Source organism: Thalassophryne amazonica, chromosome 12 (assembly GCF_902500255.1).
Source record: "Thalassophryne amazonica chromosome 12, fThaAma1.1, whole genome shotgun sequence".
Lineage (NCBI taxonomy): Eukaryota > Metazoa > Chordata > Actinopteri > Batrachoidiformes > Batrachoididae > Thalassophryne > Thalassophryne amazonica.
The window spans coordinates 40,558,167-40,571,745 of record NC_047114.1 but is presented as its reverse complement, the minus strand read 5'-3'; the positions used below and the strand labels follow the sequence as shown (position 1 = coordinate 40,571,745).

Here is a 13,579-nt window from a genome sequence, read left to right as displayed (position 1 = left end):
GTACTGCTGGCAGAGAACAGAAAGTTAGTGGTGGGTGTGTGAATACACACCCAGCAATCCTCCGGTGTTTGAATCCTCCAGGAGGGAAATCCTCCACCTCCAATCATACACTCGTGCAGCTCCTGTCTAACCACTTATCTGGTTGGAGTGTGAAGCGAAGCCGTCGCTGTTCACACCAAATGCCAATCCAGCAGATAAGGCACACCACAGGAAAGCAGCTGCAAAAGAGTTCAGACTATGACAGTTTTCAGTACAGCAGAGAATTACCTGAATGGTAGCTGATTTCTCGGCAGGGAGGTGGAGTTGCAGTCCAGCTTTTATAGAGGATGAAGGTGATGAGTGACAGCTGGTGATGATGTGACAGCTGTCACTCCAGTGGTTCCGACGCCCTCTCGTGCTTGAAGCCCGCACTCCAAGCAGGGCGCCATCTGGTGGTGGTGGGCCAGCAGTACCTCCTCTTCAGCGGCCCACACAACAATCTATGGCTGAATTCTATAGAGTTCTGGGGTAAAAACAATAAGAATAGTGACAAAGTTCATTTTCAGTTTGTACAGGGGTCAAAAGTTAGAGTTGCTCCAATTTTGTTCAAAGGTGATGCAAGTTATTGGTTGAGCTAATAGGGTTTCAAAAAGGAATATTTTGCACCATGTATCATGCTTAGTTATCATGTTACAGGGTAACATACATCAACACTATTTGACCTTTACTTTAGAGCCCAAGCATTCAACATAATCAAAACTATTCCATTTATTAATCCAAGTAGCTCAATTAACAATTTGCACCATTTTTTTTTTTTTACTAAAATTGGAGCAACTTTAACTTTTGACCCCTGTCCAAACTGAAATTGACCTTTGTCACCATTCTTAAGGCATTTACCCCATAACATTCAGTCATAAATAGTCCAAACTATACTTTTTTGGAATCTTTATGATCAGACAAATAATGTGGTATAGTTTTCAATATGATTGGAGCATTTTTAAATTTTTAACCCCTGTGTAATTCTTCAACTGACCCCCATGTGGCCGCCTTGAAAATTCAAGTGGCCTCTCAGTTCATTCAAAAGGGCAATGTCTAAGGAGAATTTGTGCTGGATTTGGTGCTTCCCAGCTAACAATCTGACGTTGCCACAATGTTGCCGGAATGTTGCAACAACGTTGTGTTGCAATGTTGCAGCAATGTTGTGGGGAGTCTACAAATTCACGTTGCTACAATGTTGTCAGCAACCTTCCAGCAACATTGCATTTACGTTGTGTGTTACCTGGGTTGTATCACCATGTGAAGTATTGTTTCCGTTATTTGCTGCACTATAAACATGGTGGGAGAGTTGGGTGGGTGTTAATTGTGGATGAAGTGGATACTTTTTCGACAGAACTGATCAAATGTAAAGGTCACAGAAAGAATTTGCATGAATCTGTGTTAAAATCCTAAGGTGCTGGTGTTGTGCACTCTGGGTGGCACTTCCAGGTCATTCCTGAATGATTTGTCCAATTAGTCCAGCCCAAAACTCAACCAAAACTTCAACAGTTCTGACAAAGTGAAGCCCAGCATGTAGTTTAACGATGTGTCCAGGTTGTGTCCAGCAATGTGCCCAACAACTCTGTTGCAGGTCTGTTTTATTACAGGAAAGCCTGAAGAAAAATCCACAATTAACTGCTGAAACTTAATTCATAAAACTTCACAATATCACTTGAACCGTTTTCAGATGAAAACACTGTACAAGTTCAAAGTAATAATCAGCAGATCCATGCTGTGAGGACACACTGTGGCTGGAAGGAAATACTGAAACACATTTTTATATTACAGTTTTTCTTGATTACTTACACACATTTTCTGAAAGCATGACTCATACTCAAAACACACACACACACACATCATGGGGAAAACTCCTCTACTCTCCTGCAAAATGAAGCTCTACATTCAAAACAGTGTTATTTGTTCTCAAAATTGTATTTTGTTTTCAAATGACACGCACACACACGCACACACACACACACACCATCATATGATGTTGAACACTGATGTGCTCAATGTAAAACACTATGATGAATGGAAAACACTTCTCCATTCATCAGAAAGACTTAAGGGCCTTTCACACTGAACACGTCGGTCGATCATTTTGACACGCTGAACGCATTGGATGCAGCAACAGTGCACAGAGGGCGTGGAGATTTCTACATCACTGACTTTTTGAGGGCCCGGTGAACCAGCAGGACAATCACCATCTTGGATTTGCGTCTGGAAAAAGCGAAACACTGCCAGTCAGAACCACAATATTAGTTTTTCTGAATTGCTAAAACACTAAAATCCATTCCCTGAACCAAATTCACAGGGGCCTGAACTCCTTTTCTCAATCAATCAGCTTTTTTGGCAAAACCTTAAGCAGTTTTCACAGTTAGACACAATTTGCAGATTTCATGCAGTCTTTTAAAAAAACTAAACACGTTCTCAGTCACTAAACACAGTTTTCACTGTGATGCAGAATGGTGAGACACAGGTGTCACACAATAAACACAATGACAGCATTTAGTAAATTTAGTGAATTTAGTAAACTAATATTCTCACACCACAGAGTCAATCAATCAATCAATCAACTTTTTTCTTATATAGCGCCAAATCACAACAAACAGTTGCCCCAAGGCGCTCCATATTGTAAGGCAAGGCCATACAATAATTATGAAAAACCCCAATGGTCAAAACGACCCCCTATGAGCAAGCACTTGGCAACAGTGGGAAGGAAAAACTCCCTTTTAACAGGAAGAAACCTCCAGCAGAACCAGGCTCAGGGAGGGGCAGTCTTCTGCTGAGACTGGTTGGGGCTGAGGGAAAAAACCAGGAAAAAGACATGCCGTGAAGGGGGGCAGAGATCGATCACTAATGATTAAATGCAGAGTGATGCATACGGAGCAAAAAGAGAAAGAAACAGTGCATCATGGGAACCCCCCCACAATCTACGTCTAAAGCAGCATAACCAAGGGATGGTCCAGGGTCACCCGATCCAGCCCTAACTATAAGCCTTAGCGAAAAGGAAAGTTTTAAGCCTAATCTTAAAAAGTAGAGAGGGTATCTGTCTCCCTGATCTGAATTGGGAGCTGGTTCCACAGGAGAGGAGCCTGAAAGCTGAAGGCTCTGCCTCCCATTCTACTCTTACAAACCCTAGGAACTACAAGTAAGCCCGCAGTCTGAGAGCGAAGCGCTCTAATGGGGTAATATGGTACTACGAGGTCCCTAAGATAAGATGGGACCTGATTATTCAAAACCTTATAAGTAAGAAGAAGAATTTAAAATTCTATTCTAGAATTAACAGGAAGCCAATGAAGAGAGGCCAACACGGGTGAGATATGCTCTCTCCTGCTAGTCCCCGTCAGTACTCTAGCTGCAACATTCTGAACCAACTGAAGGCTTTTTAGGGAACTTTTAGGACAACCTGATAATAATGAATTACAATAGTCCAGCCTAGAGGAAATAAATGCATGAATTAGTTTTTCAGCATCACTCTGAGACAAGACCTTTCTGATTTTAGAGATATTGCGTAAATGCAAAAAGGCAGTCCTACATATTTGTTTAATATGCGCTTTGAATGACATATCCTGATCAAAAATGACTCCAAGATTTCTCACAGTATTACTAGAGATCAGGGAAATGCCATCCAGAGTAACGATCTGGTTAGACACCATGCTTCTAAGATTTGTGGGGCCAAGTACAATAACTTCAGTTTTATCTGAGTTTAAAAGCAGGAAATTAGAGGTCATCCATGTCTTTATGTCTGTAAGACAATCCTGCAGTTTAGCTAATTGGTGTGTATCCTCTGGCTTCATGGATAGATAAAGCTGGGTATCATCTGCGTAACAATGAAAATTTAAGCAATACCGTCTAATAATACTGCCTAAGGGAAGCATGTATAAAGTGAATAAAATTGGTCCTAGCACAGAACCTTGTGGAACTCCATAATTAACTTTAGTCTGTGAAGAAGATTCCCCATTTACATGAACAAACTGTAATCTATTAGACAAATATGATTCAAACCACCGCAGCGCAGTGCCTTTAATACCTATGACATGCTCTAATCTCTGTAATAAAATTTTATGGTCAACAGTATCAAAGCAGCACTGAGGTCCAACAGAACAAGCACAGAGATAAGTCCACTGTCCGAAGCCATAAGAAGATCATTTGTAACCTTCACTAATGCTGTTTCTGTACTATGATGAATTCTAAAACCTGACTGAAACTCTTCAAATAGACCATTCCTCTGCAGGTGATCAGTTAGCTGTTTTACAACTACCCTCTCAAGAATCTTTGAGAGAAAAGGAAGGTTGGAAATTGGCCTATAATTAGCTAAGATAGCTGGGTCAAGTGATGGCTTTTTAAGTAATGGTTTAATTACTGCCACCTTAAAGGCCTGTGGTACATAACCAACTAACAAAGATAGATTGATCATATTTAAGATTGAAGCATTAAATAATGGTAGGACTTCCTTGAGCAGCCTGGCAGGAATGGGGTCCAATAAACATGCCGATGGTTTGGACGAAGCAACCAATGAAAATAACTCAGACAGAACAAACCGGAGAGAAAGAGTCTAACCAAATACCGGCATCACTGAAAGCAGCCAAAGATAACGATACATCTTTGGGATGGTTATGAGTAATTTTTTCTCTAATAGTCAAATTTTGTAGCAAAGAAAGTCATGAAGTCATTACTAGTTAAAGTTAATGGAATACTCAGCTCAATAGAGCTCTGACTCTTTGTCAGCCTAGCTACAGTGCTGAAAAGAAACCTGAGGTTATTCTTATTTTCTTCAATTAGTGATTGAGTAGAAAGATGTCCTAGCTTTACGGAGGGCTTTTTTATAGAGCAACAAAACTCTTTTTCCAGGCTAAGTGAAGATCTTCTAAATTAGTGAGATGCCATTTCCTCTCCAACTTACGGGTTATCTGCTTTAAGCTACGAGTTTGTGAGTTATACCACGGAGTCAGACACTTCTGATTTAAAGCTCTCTTTTTCAGAGGAGCTACAGCATCCAAAGTTGTCTTCAAAGAGGATGTAAAACTATTGACGAGATACTCTAACTCCCTTACAGAGTTTAGGTAGCTACTCTGCTCTGTGTTGGTATATGACATTAGAGAACATAACGAAGGAATCATATCCTTAAACCTAGTTACAGCGCTTTCTGAAAGACTTCTAGTGTAATGAAACTTATTCCCCACTGCAGGGTAGTCCATCAGGGTAAATGTAAATGTTATTAAAAAATGATCAGACAGAAGGGAGTTTTCAGGGAATACTGTAAGTCTTCTATTTCCATACCATAAGTCAGAACAAGATCTAAGATATGATTAAAGTGGTGGGTGGACTCATTACTTTTTGAGCAAAGCCGATAGAGTCTAATAATAGATTAAATGCAGTGTTGAGGCTGTCATTCTCAGCATCTGTGTGGATATTAAAATCGCCCACTATAATTATCTTATCTGAGCTAAGCACTAACTCAGACAAAAGGTCAGAAAATTCACAGAGAAACTCACAGTAACGACCAGGTGGACGATAGATAATAACAAATAAAACTGGTTTTTGGGACTTCCAATTTGGATGGACAAGACTAAGAGACAAGCTTTCAAATGAATTAAAGCTCTGTCTAGGTTTTTGATTAATTAATAAGCTGGAATGGAAGATTGCTGCTAATCCTCCGCCACGGCCCGTGCTACGAGCATTCTGACAGTTAGTGTGACTCGGGGGTGTTGACTCATTTAAACTAACATATTCATCCTGCTGTAACCAGGTTCTGTTAGGCAGAATAAATCAATACGTTGATCAATTATTATATCATTTACCAACAGGGACTTAGAAGAGAGAGACCTAATGTTTAATAGACCACATTTAACTGTTTTAGTCTGTGGTGCAATTGAAGGTACTATATTATTTTTCTTTTTGAATTTTTATGCTTAAATAGATTTTTGCTGGTTATTGGTGGTCTGGAGCAGGCACCGTCTCTACGGGGATGGGGCAACGAGGGGATGGCAGGGGGAGAGAAGCTGCAGAGAGGGGTATAAGACCACAGCTCTGCCTCCTGGTCCCAACGCTGGACAGTCACAGTTTGGAGGATCCAAGAAAATTGGCCAGATTTCTAGAAATGAGAGCTGCTCCATCTAAAGTGGGATGGATGCCGTCTCTCCTAACAAGACCAGGTTTTCCCCAGAAGCTTTGCCATTATCAATGAAGCCCACCTCATTTTTTGGACACCACTCAGACAGCCAGCAATTCAAGGAGAACATGCGGCTAAACATGTCACTCCCGGTCTGATTGGGGAGGGGCCCAGAGAAAACTACAGAGTTCCGACATTGTTTTTGCAAAGTTACACAACAATTTAATGTTAATTTTAGTGACCTCCGATTGGCGCAACCGAGTGTCATTACTGCCGACGTGAATTACAATCTTACCAAATTTACGCTTAGCCTTAGCCAGCAATTTCAAATTTCCTTCAATGTCGCCTGCTCTGGCCCCCGGAAGACAATTGACAATGGTTGCTGGTGTCGCTAACTTCACATTTCTCAAAACAGAGTCGCCAATAACCAGAGTTTGATCCTCGGCGAGTGTATCGTCGAGTGGGGAAAAACGGTTAGAGACGTGAACGGGTTGACGGTGTACACGGGGCTTCTGTTTAGGACTACGCTTCCTCCTCACAGTCACCCAGTCAGCCTGCTTTCCCGACTACCCGGGATCTGCCAGAGGGAAACTAACGGCGGCTAAGCTACCTTGGTCCGCACCGACTACAAGGGCCTGGCTAGCTGTAGAATTTTCCACGGTGCGGAGCCGAGTCTCCAATTCGCCCAGCCTGGCCTCCAAAGCTACGAATAAGCTGCACTTATTACAAGTACCGTTCTGCTAAAGGAGGCCGAGGAATAACTAAACATTTCACACCCAGAGCAGAAAAGTGCGGGAGAGACAAGAGAAGCCGCCATGCTAAATCGGCTAAGAGCTAGTAGCTACGCAACCTAGCGGATTCCTAAAAAACACACCAAGTGAATAATGTGTAAATAATTTAAAGGTGATTCAGCAGAAGGAGTGCCCCAATCAAGGCACCAAACAGGCCATGAAGCAGCACAGGCAACGCACGACAACGGTGTGACTAAAATAAAATAAAAATAACTAAACACGCTGTGGAGCAGCACAGATAACGCACGACAACAGTGCTACAAGAGAAAAAAAAATAAAAATAAAATAAAATAAAAAAAATAAATAAATAAAAAATAAAAACGAAAGCGTTAGCAAGCTAGTTAGATTGCCAACGCTGATGAAAGTTAGCTGATAAAAGTGCTCCGTCGCGATGTTTCGACCGTTAGAGGTCTTCCTTAGGCGTTGGAGCACAGTAAAAAAAAAAAAAAAAAAAAAGTAAAAAGGTAAAAAAGTAAAAAAGTCTTGAAAAAGACTGTTAATTCAAGTCCAAAGCAGCAGGTAGCAGTCTCTGTGTAAACAGTCCCAACAGAGAGCCAAAATTCTGATGCCAACACGTAAACCAACACGTAAATCACACACAGGAACTCGCTCAGCTGAAGCAGAAGTCAAGTCAAGTCCAAAACAGCAGACAAGAGACAGGAACCCAGATTTTCATTAAGGGTCTATAACGTGAATAACATGTAAATAATTTAGAGCTGATTCAGCAGAGGGAGTGCTTTAGTTAAGGCACGTGAAGATAACACTGTGAAACAAATCGTTATCTAGGTAACTAGATCAATCTAACTGCGCAGATTAAACAGCTAACAGATACAGCAAAACACCGCTGTGCTCCGGAAGAGGAAGTGATACAATACCGCAGTGAGAGCCAACCACCAGTAGAGGCCCAGTTGAAGTCAGTTGGAAAACCGGATGCCTGTGTGTTTCCCCCCACCCTACTCTTAAACACAAGAAGGCAATGTTTTGTTTGTTTTTTTTAGTCAGGCCCACAAACTACAACCAAATATTCCACAATTAATTTTTTTGCCAATTACTTATTCAGAAGATTTACATGTAATTCTATCAATTTGTGGAACCTTCCATGCCGTTGTCCGTATACATCATGGTATATGTAAACCTCTGACCCACTAAATTACTGAGACATTAAGAAAAATGACAAGATATAATTCTAACTTTTAAAAATTATTTTATAGAGAAATAATATAGACATTCTCATTGACACAACACACATATCGTTTGACAGAATCCACTATGTACAAATGCGAATATGTGCAAAGTCTTTAACCCAAGTGTATGTAAACCTATGTCCACATCACACGGACATTAACAAGGCTTCATATGCTATTACATACTATATGTGTAATGTAGAGTGTGGGCATGTATACTGTCCATTTTAAACATGTTTTCTGTAGAAGACAAAATTTCAAAGTGCAGGAAACATTCAAAATATGCATATATATATAATTTATTTTACTGTGACAATATTTACAATTACACAAATATGTGTGGGTGTGTTTCTTTTTACCCATTACATGCAAGCTGCAGGGTGAGGTACCATGTTGCTGACTGAGGGAAAGGCAGTCTGATTACAGCCTTAGGAACACTGCATTCACATGGACACCATATCCTCCAAACAAAGCTGCACATGAAAAATGGTGACAAATTTTAGTTTCATTAAACAACGCAATATGCTGCTTGATATTGACAATCAGTGACACTACAAGAAGCAACAGACATTATGGAAAATGAACCAAACCCGTGGTACTTAAGAAAGATAGAGAAAAGCGCTTTTCTTTCTCCTTTCAAATGTTACTATGTCCAAAAAAGGTTGCCAGAAAAGGTAAATGAAAAGAATTTTTAGTTGGTGGTTCAGATGCCAAGAAGTTCTGGAAAACAGTGAAATTCATGGTGGAAAACTGCTGTTTTGTGAAAAAGTCCTTGTATTTTGACATAACTCCACTGAAAAGTAACAGATAAATACTGACAGATTCTACTTCTGCTGGGTCTATTAAAAAATGCAAAAGGCCTAAAGCTAAACCGCACAAACAAAAACTGATCCTCCATTTGACTTTCAGGAGCAGAATTTTTTTTTGTCCGTTGTCAAATGTCCATCAATAGTTCAAACAGACTGATGGGAAACTAGAGGATCAGGATAATTAAATTACATATTATAGCCATGCGTCTTCGATTTGTGCATTTTAATCAATGAACGTGAAGATTATAAAGTGCTACCTGTGTGACAGGGCTGAGAGTGGTTGAGTCCGAGGGCTGGAGCCCATGGAGTGAGACAGGCCACCACGGTGCTGCTGTTTCCCAGTGTTGCATTAGTCTATACACAAATCAAAGTTAACCACCACAAACACATGACTCAGGGACACTCAAATCCAACACGATGTACTGGGTATGTGTATGACATTCAGTGGCACTCACAGTGTTGAGCGTGAGCTGTAAGTTGAGGGTGCCACCAGTGGCTTGAGTGGGCAGTGGGTAGCTGAGCAGTGTTGGATGAGTGTTTGTAACGCGGACATTTGGTCCATTGATGGCTGTGTATCGCAGTGATAAGACATCAAGCTCATCAAAGAGCACGGGGATGCTCCACACACACCTTGATGCCAACAAGGGTGATAACAACGATGCTAACAACGATGTGTTGCTAAATGCAACTGTCTCAGTAACTGCTGAGCTGTTGGTTGCCAGTGTGCCATTAGCATTGGTGCTGTTGCCTTGGAGTTTGCTGAAGTCATCTCCCGTAAGGCCTACACTTGGAGGCTTGCAGCCAACTGACACAAACAGTGCAGAAAAGAATTACACATCCAGTGGTTTGACAGACAATGTGTGAAACCGCATGTTTGACCTGTGCGTATTTCTGCATTTACCCGTGTAATTTGATACAATCCTAAAGGCACAGAATGGTTGTCATGGCGGCTCTCCACAACAACTCGTAACCAGGTGTTCCAAGGAGGGGTGAAAAGGGTTGCAGAGCAGCCAATCCCTGAGCAGTTCACTGTTACTGGGCCTTCAAGCAGAGAAGCGGAGCCAAGTCTGATGGCTAGTGAACAGTTTGTACTACCTGGGCCCTCTGCTGATGAACAATCAGCCACAGAAATGGTGACAGAAGAGGCAAACTCTGGAAACATACAACCTAAACAATCACAGAAACATCATGAATCCCCTAAAAAACACCAACAAGGAAAACATCTTCACAAAGACACAAAAATGCCTTACTTAAGGCGTGCAGGTCTGTTGGGGGCTGCGGTTTGTTGAAGGAATGCAGCCTGGTATAAAATGGGTGTGTCCACAGATCTCCTGATTGACAGCTGGGGCTGGAAAAGGTAGGTGCAAGAGGGAAAGCCCTGTAAAAGAAGAGTAGAGAGATTAGAGAGTGTACTGTATTGCTGAAGTAAGTATGAGTCACAAACAAGGGCTCAGGAAAAAGCACAGAAGACTGTGGTTAAGCTACTTTCATACAAGAAACTCTTTCTCTTTTCATACTATAACTACATTCTGTTTTTGCAAAGCTAAGTGAAATTTAGCTATTAATATGCTAACAATAAATAAACAAACGAGACAGTCACAAAACTACACTGACTGGGGTGGATTATAAGGGGGTGACTTTTTCTAATTATGTTGGCAAGAGCTTAAATCTTGTTCAGACGCTCATGGATATGTAACCGCCATGTGAAAATCATAGTTTCCCACAAAGACGATCTTGCGCGCAGTTTGACAACATAATACCGTATATCAAATTTTCCATGTGACATGTGCTAAACAGCCACAGCATGCCCATAGTATAAAGCTGGCCATCCACGATCCAGTGATACGATACAAATGCACACAACACAGCAAGATTTTGGTTTCACTGTGGAAGGTTCCTGGTTAAAACCCCACCCCTGCCACATTTCTCCATGTAATGTATAGTTGCGTAAGGAAGGGCAAAACTTGTGCCAAATCAATATGCAAATCCACCTGGGATCGGATGAGGCAACTCCAAGTGAAAGCAAGGGAGATTATCCACATAATCACATAAAAACATCTATCAGTGTCACACTCAATGTAACACTTTCTGTGCCTGCTCATCTTGGCACAGTCTACAAAAAGATCAAATGTTGGAAATAAATAACCAGATTATGCACAGAAATTGTATCTTGTACAGACAGTAGCAGTTTCATTGCTTTTTAATTACTCTGGACCACAGATGAGACATGCTGCACAGCTCCAGTAATCCTCCTTCACTGCAGTGAATGGAGGAGATGGGGTGCACACTGTAATATTTTTCATTTATACAGCGCCAAATCACAACAGAGTAACAGCCTACACTAATATGTAGGCTGTTACTCCACAAAACACTTCTGCATTACATTGGTGCATCTATGATCATGAGTAAGGCATCATATCATTGTGCAGTCTATAGCCAGCTTGCATGTTCCCCTGGAAAACCTCACAGTGATGTCATGCATGTACAACATTACGGGCTCCATGGAAAAAGGAAATAAATTACGATAGGGCAGGATGTTTTGCCCGATGTGACTGAAAATCCATTATACAAAATCCAGTATATACAGTGTTTATTACATGGAAATCCATTCAAAAACATTGGGACTTCTGCTTTTGTCCAGTGAGTGCGACTATCCGGTTATACAATGACGGCTTAGGTGAGTTTTACTGTATTTCTTTTTTAAATGAGGACTCCATATTTACTTTTTGAGGTTTTAATGCAATAAATTTAGTTTATTCTTGATGATGCTTAATAAGATTTGCGAAACATTTTCTCGATTTGGTACTATAGTCATCATCATATATCTCTACAAACCTTCTGCTCTATGCGACCATCATCTTCAGGCAAATGGGCAGCAACATACCAATCCCCGGGTGCCGGGTTGGAGAGGTTGAAGGTCAAGGAACCATGGGATGTCACCTGCAGTTTCAAAGAGCTACAACGACTTCACAGCGTTGAGTTTGGAAAGGCTGAATTTTCTGGGTTTATAACTGGGGGAGCACCCCATCGAATATAACTACAACAGAAAAGAACATATAAAATGAACATTAAGGGGAAACCACGTGTCACTGTCAGGACATAAAGGATGACTGCAGAAAGAAAAACTAAAGCAGGAATAAGGGAGATTTAAAGAGGCTGTGCAGATGAGAGACAGAACACTAAAGCAGAAGAAATATAACGATATGATGGTTACATGGTGACATTGTGTTGTCCACAGTTGAACCTGTGGCCTCTGGTAGCAGAGAAGCGCCAGCGAGCCACTGCAGTCTCCTCCGGGATGTGAAACCTCTGTAGCCGCACACTGCCGTACCAGCCGTATCTGGACAGTTTCTGAGCAGGTTTAGACGACAGCTGAGACACAAAAGTCACCTGGCCATCTGCAGACACAAACACGGACATTTTTCGCGACATACTCACTTTTCACCCCCGGCTAAGCTAGCAAAGATTAGCATAACAGCATTCGCTTCTTTTCCCCGGGAAACACTCACCGTCTCCTAATGTCCAAACCGTCAGCGAGACGAAGAGGAGAGAGCGGAAAAGATATAATTCCATGTTTCACTTACAGTTTTCTGAACCATGACATTGTCCTTTAACCACCTGTAATGTCAAATAAATCTAAAGGGAATTCATTGGCACACTTCCTGGTTAGCATGTCAACACAATGACGTCAGACCAACCAAAGCTACTTCAGGGACCGTCCGTCCCCTGAGCAGTTGAAAGTACAACTTTTGAACAGACATTGAATATCGTATAATAAAAGTAGATATCGTGTCAATCTCATTTTTTATTTTCCTTGTATTAATCAAAGTAATACAGAAAATAACAACACTGCATTTGTATCTGCAGAACATATAAGCTCCCTCACAAGGAGAGGGGCCGGGGAATCACACTGACCCTGAACATTACGCAGTAACTTCATAAAGAAATAATGCCGAGTTTCACAAACTTTCATGTTCATTAGCACACAGCTAATGTCATAATAAAGTTTCTGCTTCTGATGCTAGTTTTTTTTTTTTTTTTTTTTTAATAAACATGCCCAGTATTCATCTGTAGCATTCTAATGACGTCATAAAGCAGGCTGGTAGTAAAGTGAAGTCAGTTGTTATCTGTAGCACTCAAATGACATCATAAAGCTGGTTGTTGATCACAAAGTGAACTCAGTGTTAATCTGCAGCACCGAAATGACGTCACAAAGGATCCTGGTCACAAAGCAAAAATGTTCATGTAAGTGGAAAGTGGTTTGTTATCTGCACCCCCTCCAACAGACAACCAGCACAGACACAGACAACAGAAGCAGATAGAAGGACATTTGAACCTCTTATCAACTGTGAGCTACAATGAGCAGGAAGGACAAGACCCAGCGGACTAGTGGTAGAAATGAACACTCCATCCAGCCCAACAGAGGGTTATAGGGTCATAGAAACAAAGGTCTTAGGTACAGTCCATGTATAATTTCAAGGATGGCTTTGGTTTTATTCGAAGGAGTGACACTCAAGTGGACATTTTTCTTCATCATTCTGCCATCAAATGCACAAATGCTCGTAAATACCTCAGCAGTGTGGGAGAAGGAGGAACGCTGCAGGTTTGACATTGTAGAGGGAAAAAAGGGACCACAAGCTGACAATGTCACCATCCCCGTCCAGA

At 41.2% G+C, this 13,579-nt stretch overlaps 1 pseudogene; it reads right to left on the bottom strand.

Moving 5' to 3' along the window:
* Positions 1–1,596: 1,596 nt before the first annotated feature.
* Positions 1,597–12,598, bottom strand: LOC117522604 (annotated as a pseudogene).
* Between the last annotated feature and the right edge of the window lie 981 nt (positions 12,599–13,579).